The sequence below is a fragment of the Eucalyptus grandis genome, chromosome 7, assembly GCF_016545825.1.
Source record: "Eucalyptus grandis isolate ANBG69807.140 chromosome 7, ASM1654582v1, whole genome shotgun sequence".
Classification (NCBI taxonomy): domain Eukaryota; kingdom Viridiplantae; phylum Streptophyta; class Magnoliopsida; order Myrtales; family Myrtaceae; genus Eucalyptus; species Eucalyptus grandis.
In genome coordinates, this window is record NC_052618.1 from 48,864,635 (window position 1) to 48,876,812 (window position 12,178).

Consider the following 12,178-nt stretch of genomic DNA (forward strand, 5'->3'; position numbering starts at 1 on the left):
AATAGTTATTCAATAACCATTGAGACAACGTCTCGGTAAGTTCTACCTCCTAAGACCCGATTAGTAAACTAATACACCTTAGGGCTGCCTATGCACAATATGAGTCAGAGGACTTACCTTAGCCTCAGATTCCACCTGCATATTAGTACAGATCAAATAGGCACACAAGCAATCACATGACAAATCGAAGCATCGATCTAATCGACTTAGTCGATTTCACATCAGGAAGACCACTCACGATCATCTCCCTTCAATCATTCAATTCACAACATCAAACCAAGGCAATGAATCACATCAAGACACTCTCAAATCGAATCATCGATCAATTGACGTAGTCGATTACAAGTCAGTCGAATCATTTCTAGGTCATTCATTCCACACCAAGCAATTCCTTGGATTTAGTGGCTTTACGGTCCCACCCGACCCTCTCGAGATCTAGTGGCTTTACAGTCCCACTCGACCCTCTCGAGATCTAGTGGCTTTACGGTCCCACCCGACCCTCTCAAGATCTAGTGGCTTTACGGTCCCACCCGACCTTTTTACAATGCCATTCTATGTCACCGAGCCACGTGCATTATCCAGGAAGACATACCGAGTCTCTGAGCCACGTGCATTCTCTAAAGCTCCTTTTCGCCAAGATGACATATCTAATCACTGAGCCACGTGTCTTTCCCGAGTAACATTCCAATTCACTGGGCCACGTGCATCCTCAAGGTGATTTACCAACTCACTTTCGATACTAACAACCGATATCCGACCAATTCTCAATCACAAGGCCAAAATTGCATTATTTAATAACATACTTAAAAAATGCACCATTAGATGAATTCGACACAAATTAAAGCTCAAATAAATAAACGGACTGCTCCACGACAATCAGCACGAAATTCTGGTCACTTGGCCATCCTAGATGAATTTCCGGAAAATAAATAATTAAATAATTAATTTCGAAAATTAAATAAATAAATACAATAAATTCAATTTAGCACAATATAAAGCTCAATTAAATAAACGGACTGCACTACGATCATCAGCATAATATCCCGTTCACTGGCCATCCCGGTTGAATTTCCGGAAATAAATAATTAAATAATTAATTTCGAAAATTAAATAAATAAATACAATAAATTCAATTTAGCACAATATAAAGCTAAATTAAATAAACGGACTGCGCCATGATCATCAGCATAAAATCCCGGTCACTGGCCCTCCTAGTTGAATTTCCGAGAAATAAATAATTAAATAATTAATTTCGAAAATTAATATTTAATTCTATAAAACCCGACGAGTTGCGGGTTTGCTTTCTTTTCTTTTTAATTGTTTTCTCTTTTATATTTTTTAGGACTGCCTGATAGATTTACTGTTTTTCCTTGATTGCTTACTTAATGTTTTGCAATTTCAATTTCATTGGTTGTTTTCCTTTCTATTTTTTTTAGAAATAGAATAGAATGAAAGTAATTCACCACGCATGATTATTTAGTATAGAATTGACGATCCTGAAAATATAAAAAGAAATGCATGGACATGTTAGGGAAAAAACACAACATGCTGTTTAGGTACCGAAAGGACGCTAATAGCAATATTAGCGTAACCCAAGTGCCCGAACCTAGATATCTGGTTACGTAGGAATCGAGGGAACACTCCCGACCCTTGATTGGGTTTCTAGCGACCCCCAAAATGAGGTTAGTGGCGACTCCTATATATTTTTTAGGTTGTTAAATACCTAGATCGTATAAATAAATCCGCTGTCACGCGGGGTACGGGCTTGGGAGAGCTCGTGATTTCGTGAGGAAACTCTCGTGATCAAAGTACCCCTAAACCCAACCTTTTCCCTACCTTGGATACTTTTCGAGGGGCGGCGAGATCGGGTCGTGACACTTCTGTGATCGCCAACTGGCAAATTTTACCTCTATTATTGCATTGTGCAAACCATATGGCATAATCGTGCCACATGGCCCTTATTCCTCCAATTAGCATTAGTTTTATGATTAATGATCCTCAATTATCTATCATTTATTGTATTTGAATTTAAACTCAAGAATGGATGAAAAGCAAGTGTATTATTCTTTAGTGTATTCATCAATAAAAAAGAAAAGAAAAGAAAATCTTGAAATACATTTCGATTAACCTTCCTAAAGTTTATCTTCTTTTGGCTTATGTGATTGATTTTATATTTGAAAAGAGAGCAAATGAAGATAAAGTATATTTCATTATGCAACTAATCTATTTAATTTGAAATTAATTCAAAAATAAACATATCATATTAAATTGATAACTCTCTTTATTTTTGAAGTACAGTTTGGGTCAACTACATGAATACAATCATCAATTATCCATTTAACTCAAAATTAAATTCAAATAATGCGATTGATAACTAATTTTATTGCTTGAATAAATTTTACTTAATATGCACTAAATTTAAAATATTATTTCCCAAAATCCACTTAATTTGACAAGGAGTCATTTCCATTTATGCAATTGAAATTTGAAATAGATAGGATATACCTTTTAATTCCATATTATGAATGGAAAACCCTAAATTTGTCAACTCAAGTACCAGGATAGAGAGTACTTTCCTTTTTGTGAATTGTCCATTTATTTCAATACCAGTGATAGACGAAGAAATACCGAAAATTTATCAAATTGTTCTTTCTTGGATATAGCATATTTCACACAAACACGAAGCTCTATTGGATTCAAGGTTGTCAGGACCTAAGGATTTGAAATTTTTTGAGTTATTTGAGATTAAGCAATGAAGGCCCTCAATTTTTCAGTGCTTATATTTATCAATGTTGAAAATGAAAATAAAATATGCTTCATAGTAACGGAATATTGAATACCAAAAAATACTTTGGTAAAATATTTAGCAAGATTCTTATTGCAAATGACTATCTTTTTTCTATCGAATGATTAAGTGGCCTTTCCTTAGCTAGCAAATTTGTGGTTTTCTAACTTAATTAAACCTTTTAAGTTTATTCTTATTCTGATAACTGAACGTGTTTAATTTTACTGAGTTCTAAATATTTAAGTTTTCAAGACTCAATCCAGTTATCAATAACCTACAAATATCAAAACTACTCTCCTCAGATTTATTCTTAGTAAACACCATTTTAATGTATTGTAGGATAGATGTAAATTTTGCAACTATACATAAAATTTAAATGAAAACTGGTAAGTTACTGATTACCTTGATATTGAAATTCAAATATTATATATTTTATGTAGACTTTGGGAATTTTAAATATGAGATAGTAATTTCTTGGGAAAATTTCAAATAGAGACTTGAAATATTCTCACTTTCTCAAATAAGGGCTTGAAGTGAATTTAGTGTGTCAAATAAGGGTAAGAATTGGTCATGTCAATCTTAAATAAAAGCTTGAAGTACTTATTATCAAATAAGCTTGATCTCGCCAATTGTCGGCCTGCTCAATATTCTACCCGATCAAGGGCATTTTCATCAAAAATAATTTTAAATTTAATTTTTTTTTCTTTTATCTTTTTTCTTTCCAATAAGCGCTGATGAGGGCCAATGACCCTTGCCGACCACTGGGCAAGGGCTTGCAAGCCCTCGTCGGTTGCTAGCAAGGTTTACGACCCTTGCCCAGATTTGGTGAGGGCTTGCCTCACTTAAGACCGGCGAGGCCATCCCTTGTTTATGCCTAGGGCATCACTAGTGGCTAGCCATCACTTTAGACCAGCCATTCGCAAAGAAGAAAGGGAAAACCAAAAAAAGAAAAAGGAAAGAAAAAATTCAAAAGAAGATAAAGAATGAAAATGCCTTCGACCGACTGCAAAGTCAAGTTCTTTTTTGAAATTTACATTACCACTTTAAGCTCTTATTTGAAACCAAATTTACTTTGAGTCCTTATTTGAAATAAGATTAATTTCAAGTCATTATTTAAGAAAATAAGAGTATTTCAAACCGTTATTTAGATTTTTCCTTAATTTCTTTTATCAGTAAAAAAATTGGAAATAGGCAATCGATAATTACTCAGTTACTCTCTGGACGGTAGGTAGAATATTAGATTTTAACCATGACTTTTCAATGCAATCGAAATTATACGATCACGTTGAGCCATAATTTTTTTTATGACATTGCTTTATTGTGATTAACTCTTTTATATCCGGTTGCCTCGTTGGGTGATATACGAGAAAATATCTCGTTAATATGAAATATCTGACTTATGAAATGTTTTCTCACATATTTTTTATAAAATAAATACCATATACATTGGACATTGCCAAATCCCAGATAATTATCGTGTATTGAATTTTTGCATTTTTTTTATAATTAATGTTTTCGACGCCGTCAGTTTCCGACCATGTTCATCTCCTCCCTTCCGTCCGGCGGCTCTGCTCAAACTGAGAGGCTTGCAGAAAGTTTAGAGAGAGAGAGAGAGAAGACGAGCTTCGATGGAGTCAACCATATCCAACACACACACACACACACTCTCTCTCTCTCTCTCTATCCTCATCTCCCTCCTCCGTCAATCCCTTCGTCTCCTCCGTCTCTCGCGAGGTTCCGCTTGCGGTGCGTTCCGAGCTTCGCTGCGGCTGACACGGCGGCGGCAGCGGCGGCGGCGGCGGCGGAGTTGACGGTGAGGATGGGAAGGCAAAATCAGCCGTGGATGGAGCCGAGGAAGCCTCAGCCGTCTGCTCGGATGTCATAATTCTCGACGTCAGAGTAAGCCTCTCTCTCTCTCTTTATATATTTCTCTCGCAGTTTATGTGAATGTACGAGCTAAAACTTCGATTTTGTCTATGCGTGTCCAACTTTCCCTGCATTACATTGCTGAAGATGTTACTCCACGGTGCATATCTTTTTTTTTTGCTTTTCTTTTGTGTGGTCAGTTGAGTGGCTCTGTTTCGTCTCTGCAGGGAATGACTTCCGTGGGATGTGCAGCGAGCTTGAAGAGAATTCTGGAAAATCAAGTGAGTTCGCCATTTGCTTTTGTCTTTCTTCTAATTCGTGAAGAGTGTTTGCTATTATATTCTCTAAAGTAATCCATTTTTCACATGAAGATAAATCGTCATCAACTTGAATTGAACTTAGTGTGACAGGATATTCATCTAGTGGGTTAAGTGAAATAAGGTTCCAAATTATCCCTTATGTGGGTGCAAAGAATTGCAGGAGAAATTCATCAATTTTTGTGCTAAGATTTGAACCCTGTGTGTTTTTTACTTTTCTGCTCTAACTTTGGGCAGCCACTGGTATCTGCCGCAAGCGTCAATCTTACAACTGAGACAGCAATTGTATGGCTCGTTTCTGAAGCCAAGGCTATACCTAATTGGCAAAAGGAGATGGGGATAAACACTTGCAAAACACTCAGACAAATTGTGGCTTAAGTCTAAGTGAGTTTACCATTGCTTTTCTCTTTCTTGTAACTTGTGAAGAATCATCCATTTTTCTTCATGAAAAGAATCGCCATCAACTTCAATTTAACTTAGTGTGAGAAATGTCATTTTCTGGGTGTGATTTGAACCAGGCATGGTTTTCTCTTTTTTCTGCTCTAAACATTGGACAGCCACAAGTATCTGCCACAAGTGTCAAGCTGACAACCAGGATAGCAGCAGTTGTATGGCCAGTATCTGAAGCCAAGGATGGCAAAAAGAGTTGGGAGAAACACTTGCAGAAGACTTGACAAATTTTGGCTTTATGTCTAACCCTCGAGGTAAGCCGTTCTTATTCACCATCTGCTTGTTGCATCTGAATGAGGTTTGGCTGACATTTGTGAATATCATTGCCACATATAATGTACATTTTATCGCAGATTTTCTGTGTTGATGACTCCATCTAAAAGTTGGAAGAACAAGCTCTTATAATTGTAATTTTCTCTGTCATATGATACAAATTAACTTGGAGAAGCATATTTTTAATGTAGGGGTTGGTTGACAAGTTCTCTGGATGCTCTTGTGGATTTGGTCATGAGAAGCAAGCAATGGATGAGGCTATTGAGGAAATGAATGGACTTGGATGGGGAAAAATATCATTGAGGAAAAAAGCTCAGCCTTGAGGTTCAGGTAGAGACTGAGATGGTGATCGCAGTCATGATTGTGGTCACGATTGTGGCCCCAATCAGGACTATGGTGGTGGACATGGATGTGGAGGTGGAGAGTGCTTTAAGTGTGACAAGCCTGGGCATTTTGCAAGGGAGTGTCCTCATGAAGGGGGCTGAGGAGGTAGGTATGGGGGAGGGATGACAGGTATGGAGTTGGTGGTGGTGGGCACTATGGTCCTGATCGAAATGGTGATCGATCTGGAGGACCAATAGGGATAGTGGTACTCAAGGAGGATCAGGAAATGCGTTGTGGTACAGGGAACTTCTGCCTTAGAAATGAATGCCTGTATTGGCTACAATTATTCAACTAACTTTTTGAAAGGAGTTAAGCAGGTAAACTCTATGTTTTGTTATACACATTTTATTATGTGAGCTTCCTGTCAATAATTTGCACTATATCAACTTTGCTAATCTTTTGGCAGGATTCTTGGCTGTTTGTGGTGTTTTAATACGCAGTCCCATTACTTTCATGTCATAGGACGTGGTTTTTGTCTTAAAAAAAACTCTGAAAAGTCCTTTTGGCCTCAAGAAGCTATTCTTATACGCAATTAACTTGGTAAAATTCCGTCTCACCTTCCACACATTGTGCTATGGTGGAGTTCCTTTCTCAGTAAAATGTGGACATCTTTTGGAAGCTTTGGTGAGAATGGCAATTTGATTTTAATGATCTTCTTCCTAGCTATCTCCCGTCTCCTATCGCCATCTTCAGTGGAAGAGTGCTTGTCTGTCTCATCCGTGTGCATGGTGCTACTTTTGTGTTAGGTTTCCTGGATAAATTTCCCTTCCAGGTGTAATGACGGCTCTTCCTATGAATCGGCTATGTTGCCAATAAGCACATTGTTCTTTTCACTTCTGCATTAATGATCTTCGCCATGCACTTTCACCAGTCATTTGTGATCATTTATCTTCCCCTAGTTCTTTTAGAAGTCGTGCTAGCTCCATTTGAAATTGATACTGGGTTCGTGACACCTAGATGTGGTATATTCTTGGCATAAGCCAAAAAGCCGATATGATCATTTCTTTTTCAGTTTTTTCTCTGCAGTTACTTGGTTAAGTTATTGTGCATTTTAACTATCGTTCTGTACTTGAATTTTTAATTTTATGGTTATTCTTGTTGGAATTTGGTTAATTTTCAAATAGAGCTTGACAGTACATTAAATCAATTTTCTGTTAATCTATGCAGACTTTCTTTATATAGTTAATATTTAATCTCAGAGCTAGTCACATACATAACTCGATCCCTCATTTCAAGGATCTTCTTAAATAGTTTTTTCATCATTTCAAAATCATTTTGGAATCCCCAAAAAAATGAAGCAGAAATAGGAAACCCAAACGACCACAATTAAACAATACAAGGATATTAATCATCAATTTACAAAGTGCACGGGGAGTTGGTGGGGGTTCGCATCTGGACCATTGAATTGGATGGTAAAGCCCTTGTTGAAGGGTTGGCAAAGGATCGCATTGTGTGGATGGCTGAAATGCTTGCGCGACTCCATCTATGTACCAGGCTCTGCGAGCGCACACTCGCTTATGTGCGTGAGAGAGCGCAGGGTTGGAGGAAGGTTGGCTTTTGTTTTAACTAGGAACTCCTCATATATGTAGGAAACAGTGATACTTTAAGAATCAAAGGTAAATATATTGGATATCCTTTGAATGACCCGAGGGACATAGTCAATCATATTATGCGGAAACTGTGTGGACACTTTTGTTTTTCAGTTGGATCCAATTAAATTACATTATCTCTTAATATGTGCTTGGCATAATATATTTTATTAACTCTATATAACAACTTTCTCAAGCATTGTTAATCATTTTTCTTCATTGAGCATGGTAACCTATAACATTACCTAGTATATAACCTGCGAAAGAAGAGAGACTAATGCAGTTCATTGAATACAACTTCCTACATGCATGAAATCATGCTAATCTCTCTGTCTCTCTCTTCTTCAAGTTCAAGCTCCTCCATGTTATTGGCAAAGTAATGTGATCCTTCCTTTGATTAACTTGTTTTACGATGTGTCCCTATTCGAAGGGTAAGTTAACTTGTCTCATATTCCCCATATGCTTTATTAAAATGACTAAACTATACTTTTGATCCCTAACTTTGAGCATTTTGTTCCTATCAAATCCTCTAAACTTTGAGTTTGTCTCATCAAATCATTGAATTTATTTAAAATTCTTTCAGCTCCAAATCTAATTGATTGGAACATTAGATTTGGAGCTGACACCTTATTCAAAAACTTTTGCATTTTTCACTATTTTATTCTCATCGCCTATGTATTCTTTCTTTCTTAATTTTTTTGGCATACTATTTAATTACCACAAACACACCAATAAAATTTTAGCATATTACACTTAATCAGTATATCTCTTCTTACAAATTCTACAATCTAGGGGTGATATCTACAACTTTATAAAACGACTCTCAAGAATCTAATACATTTTAATGCTTTGTTTGTTTCACATAAAATAAATGAATTGGAAAATATCTTTTTATAGATGTTCACTTGTATCGTTGAAGCAAATCGTCTATGGAAAATATTTTTATTATCGACAACAATTTTTATCTAAACTTTTTCATGGGTGATGAATATATTTTTTGTTCATTCATTTTCATAAGCAATACAAGCCGTTAGTTTTTAGAAAATATTTTCCAAAGTATTTATTTTTATGAAATAAAAATGACATTAATTTCAAATTTGTTGACAAAGACTTTGCTTAAAGAATGCATAGTAGAAGGACAAAAAGTAATTTCACGTGTTTCTCTTTGTCCTGTGTCACCCAATCGCATTGCTTTCTCATGCCATTCTTGTTTGTTTCCCCTTTGATAAAGGCCATGCCGTGCGACACGAATCTTAATTATTTTCTAGTTCTTTAGTTACATCACACCAAAAAAGATTTGAAGAGCCTAGAACTATTTTTTCCTTTTCCTTTTTCTTTTTTTGCATGGTCATCATGACTAATTAAAGGATAATTTGAAGTTAATTAAAGGAAGTAAATCTGGTTACGATCGAATGGGCCTATACGTGGAGAGAATTTGGTCATCGGGGGAGGCAAAGTTGGCTTGCCGTGCACTTTGATGCAATGTGCCTAAGTTGCTTTCACATTTGAATAGCTTCAAATTCCCACTTCTTTCTATGGTCCTTTTCTCTACTTTTGCTTTTGGAAAGTATGATATTGAACACCCTTCCTTGGATTAGGATCATCTTCACCCATCAGGTACGGGCACATAACCAATCAAATTAAGTAAGGACATGTGGTGTATGTCTAATAATTAGCTAAAATCCATAATTACAACTTCACCTAATTGGGTCTTTGTTTATAATTCCTTGTTTCTAGGGAAAAAAAGAGCAAACATAAGGTTGGATGAGTGAAACAGATTCACATTCCCACAAATTATTCGATGTGAACTCTCTCAATTACACCCTATCAGGCGAAGGAGGAAAAGAAGGATCGTTTACTTGACTTGGCTTGAACTATCTCACTTTTTCAGTTTACTATCATTTGCCAACGACTACTTGTTTACTTTTTGACTAGCTATATACCTTTTGGATTAAATATATACCTAATTTTTTTTATAATTCCAATAATTTTTAAAATAACAATTTGACTATATTAATATGTTAAAGATCATAATAGTAGCGTGGACTTTGTCATTATTAATTCACCTATTAGTATTCAAGATGTGAAATAAAATTTGCATATCCATATAACAAGTTCAATGCCAATACAGCATAGATCTAAAAGGTAGTATTTTGAAATAAATTATTCTCCACCAAAGTAGAGATTTTGCTCTCTTTTATTTGCCATTCTTGTTTGTTTCCCCTTTGATAAAGATCATGTCGCACGGCATGAATCTTAATTATTTCCTAATTACAGTCTATGATGGTGTAAAGTTTATTCTTTTGTTTGTCTAGTTCTAATTGGTCTTAGGTGATTGCTAAATTAAATAAATTCTTTTTAGTTACATCACATCAAAAAGATCTGATGACTCTAACACTATTTTTTCATTTTCTTTTGCATGGGCGTCATGATCAATTAAAGCATAATTTGGAATTAAATAAAGGAAGGAAATCCAATTACGAATGAATGGGCCTATACGTGGTGGAAATTTGGTTGGGAGGCAAAGTTGGCTTGCCCTGTCCATGGATGCCAAGTGCCGAAGTCGCTTTCTTACATGTGAACAGCTTCGCATTCCCTCCTTCTTTTTATGGTCTTATTCTATACTTTTGCTTTTAAAAAGTATGATACTGAACACCCTCCCTCGGATTAGGATCTTCTTCACCTATCAGGCATAGGCACGAAACCAATCAAATCAAGTAAGGACACGTGATGTGTGTCAAATAATTAGCTAAAATCCTGTACTATGACTTTACCTAATTAAGTCTCTGTTTATAATTTATTGATTCTAGAGATATAAGAACAAATGAAATGTTGGACAGATGAAACAAACGTTCCCACGACTTTTTTTCATGTCAACTGTCGAGATTAAGCCCTGTCAAAAGAAGGAGAAGGAGGCGTAGGATCATTTACTTGACTTGATTTTACAGATACAAACAGTTTTGTACGTATTAAATTCGGTCAATCGTGTGTCGCATTGCTTTTTAAGATTCTTGACAACTGACTTGTCCCTATGATCTTCCTTTTACTTTGGGCTGTCCAGTTCTATCGTCACACGCTGTGAGTGTAGGGGTTATCAGCAATTGTTAACTTGTCTGCTTTTGGTTGTTAAGCATTATCCTGTTGGGCAGGTTCTGGAGAAATAGACGGTGACTAGTCTTGTGTGAATTCTCGCTCTCACAGGCGCTGCTTATCAGAGTCTATCCAATTCAGTCAAAAAACAAACCCGACTAATTGTGAGTCTTGCAATAATTAAAGTCTGGCTAAAAGTTTCACGTGAATGTTAAGTAAAATGAACTTCAAATTTGTTAAAATAATAATTGACTATTGAACACTGAATTATACTAGTTTCTTACCGAATATAATATAGTTATGAGCACTTTAATAGGTTTTTTGCAATATTGTTAACAAGATTCGAAGTGCCGCTGAATATCTTTTTCTATTGAATGAATTCAGCCCCTAAGAAGATTTCTTTCTTATTGATTGCATTAAAACTGTTTCAAATGAAGGATACTAATTTAGATGTTGTTGAAGAAGCAGCACTCTGATCATGGCCAACGGTGAAAATTCCCTTCTCTCTTTGTCAGCAAATCCCTTCATCTTCCAAAAACTCTTCCCTTTTTTGAAGCTCTCCTGTAGGCTATTGGCTTTAGTTTTTGAAGCTGAGAACCTACTTAGCATTTGATTTTTTTTTCTTTGCTTTGGTTGTCTTTTCTTTTCCCTCCTGATCTGTTTTGGGAGTTTGTGTATGTGAATAAATTTCTACAGCTGATTTTGGGTGAACATGGAGATCAGTTTGGCCATTCGTCCAATTGACAACCATCAAGGAGGATGTTCGTGATGTGGCTCCAAAAACTCTCCGAGATTAGGCTGCTCTCCTCTCTTGATTTAGACTTAGAAATAGATCTGGGGATTTTACTCTCCCGATTTAAATTTAGGTTTAGATTTGGGAGTTCCTTACAAGTATTTGATCTATGCTTTTTGAACATATTGATGTTGGTATCTCTACATGATGATGGTGATGAGGACACTGAACCTAGACACATACCACAAGCCGTTGCAATGGAGTGGGGGTTCTCGATGTGTGCTCATCACCGAATTTGGTGATTGGTTGTCGAACGTTTATGGTGATAGATCTAGTCTTGAGGGATGAGAGGGTGCTTTGAGGTATAGATTGTGCTTTGTTATTTGCATTATGCATTTGTTTTGTTCGGTAGTTCTTTGGAATTTCCTAGGCTTGAAAGTCTTCTATGTGCCTCTCGAGTATTATCTTGAGAAATGAATGGAATCTTCCTTTCGACCAAAAAAAAAAAAAAAAAAAAAACTCTCATGTGGTCATGGAAGAGGTAAAACTACCAAAAGAATATATTCATCTTCTTTTTTAAAAAAAAATTTACTGCATCCAATTCAATGTAATTAACTCTAGTCACATCCCAATCTTCATCAAAATGAAACATCCATTCACAAAAATTATTAAAATCTCTATACATTATGAG

At 36.0% G+C, this 12,178-nt stretch overlaps 1 long non-coding RNA gene across 1 annotated transcript; it reads left to right on the plus strand.

The window, feature by feature from the left end:
* Positions 1–5,211: 5,211 nt before the first annotated feature.
* LOC104432116 lies at positions 5,212–6,206 on the plus strand. The gene is made up of 3 exons (XR_005552712.1): positions 5,212–5,352; positions 5,487–5,672; positions 5,883–6,206. It is a non-coding gene; the product is annotated as an uncharacterized LOC104432116 (long non-coding RNA).
* Positions 6,207–12,178: the final 5,972 nt, after the last annotated feature.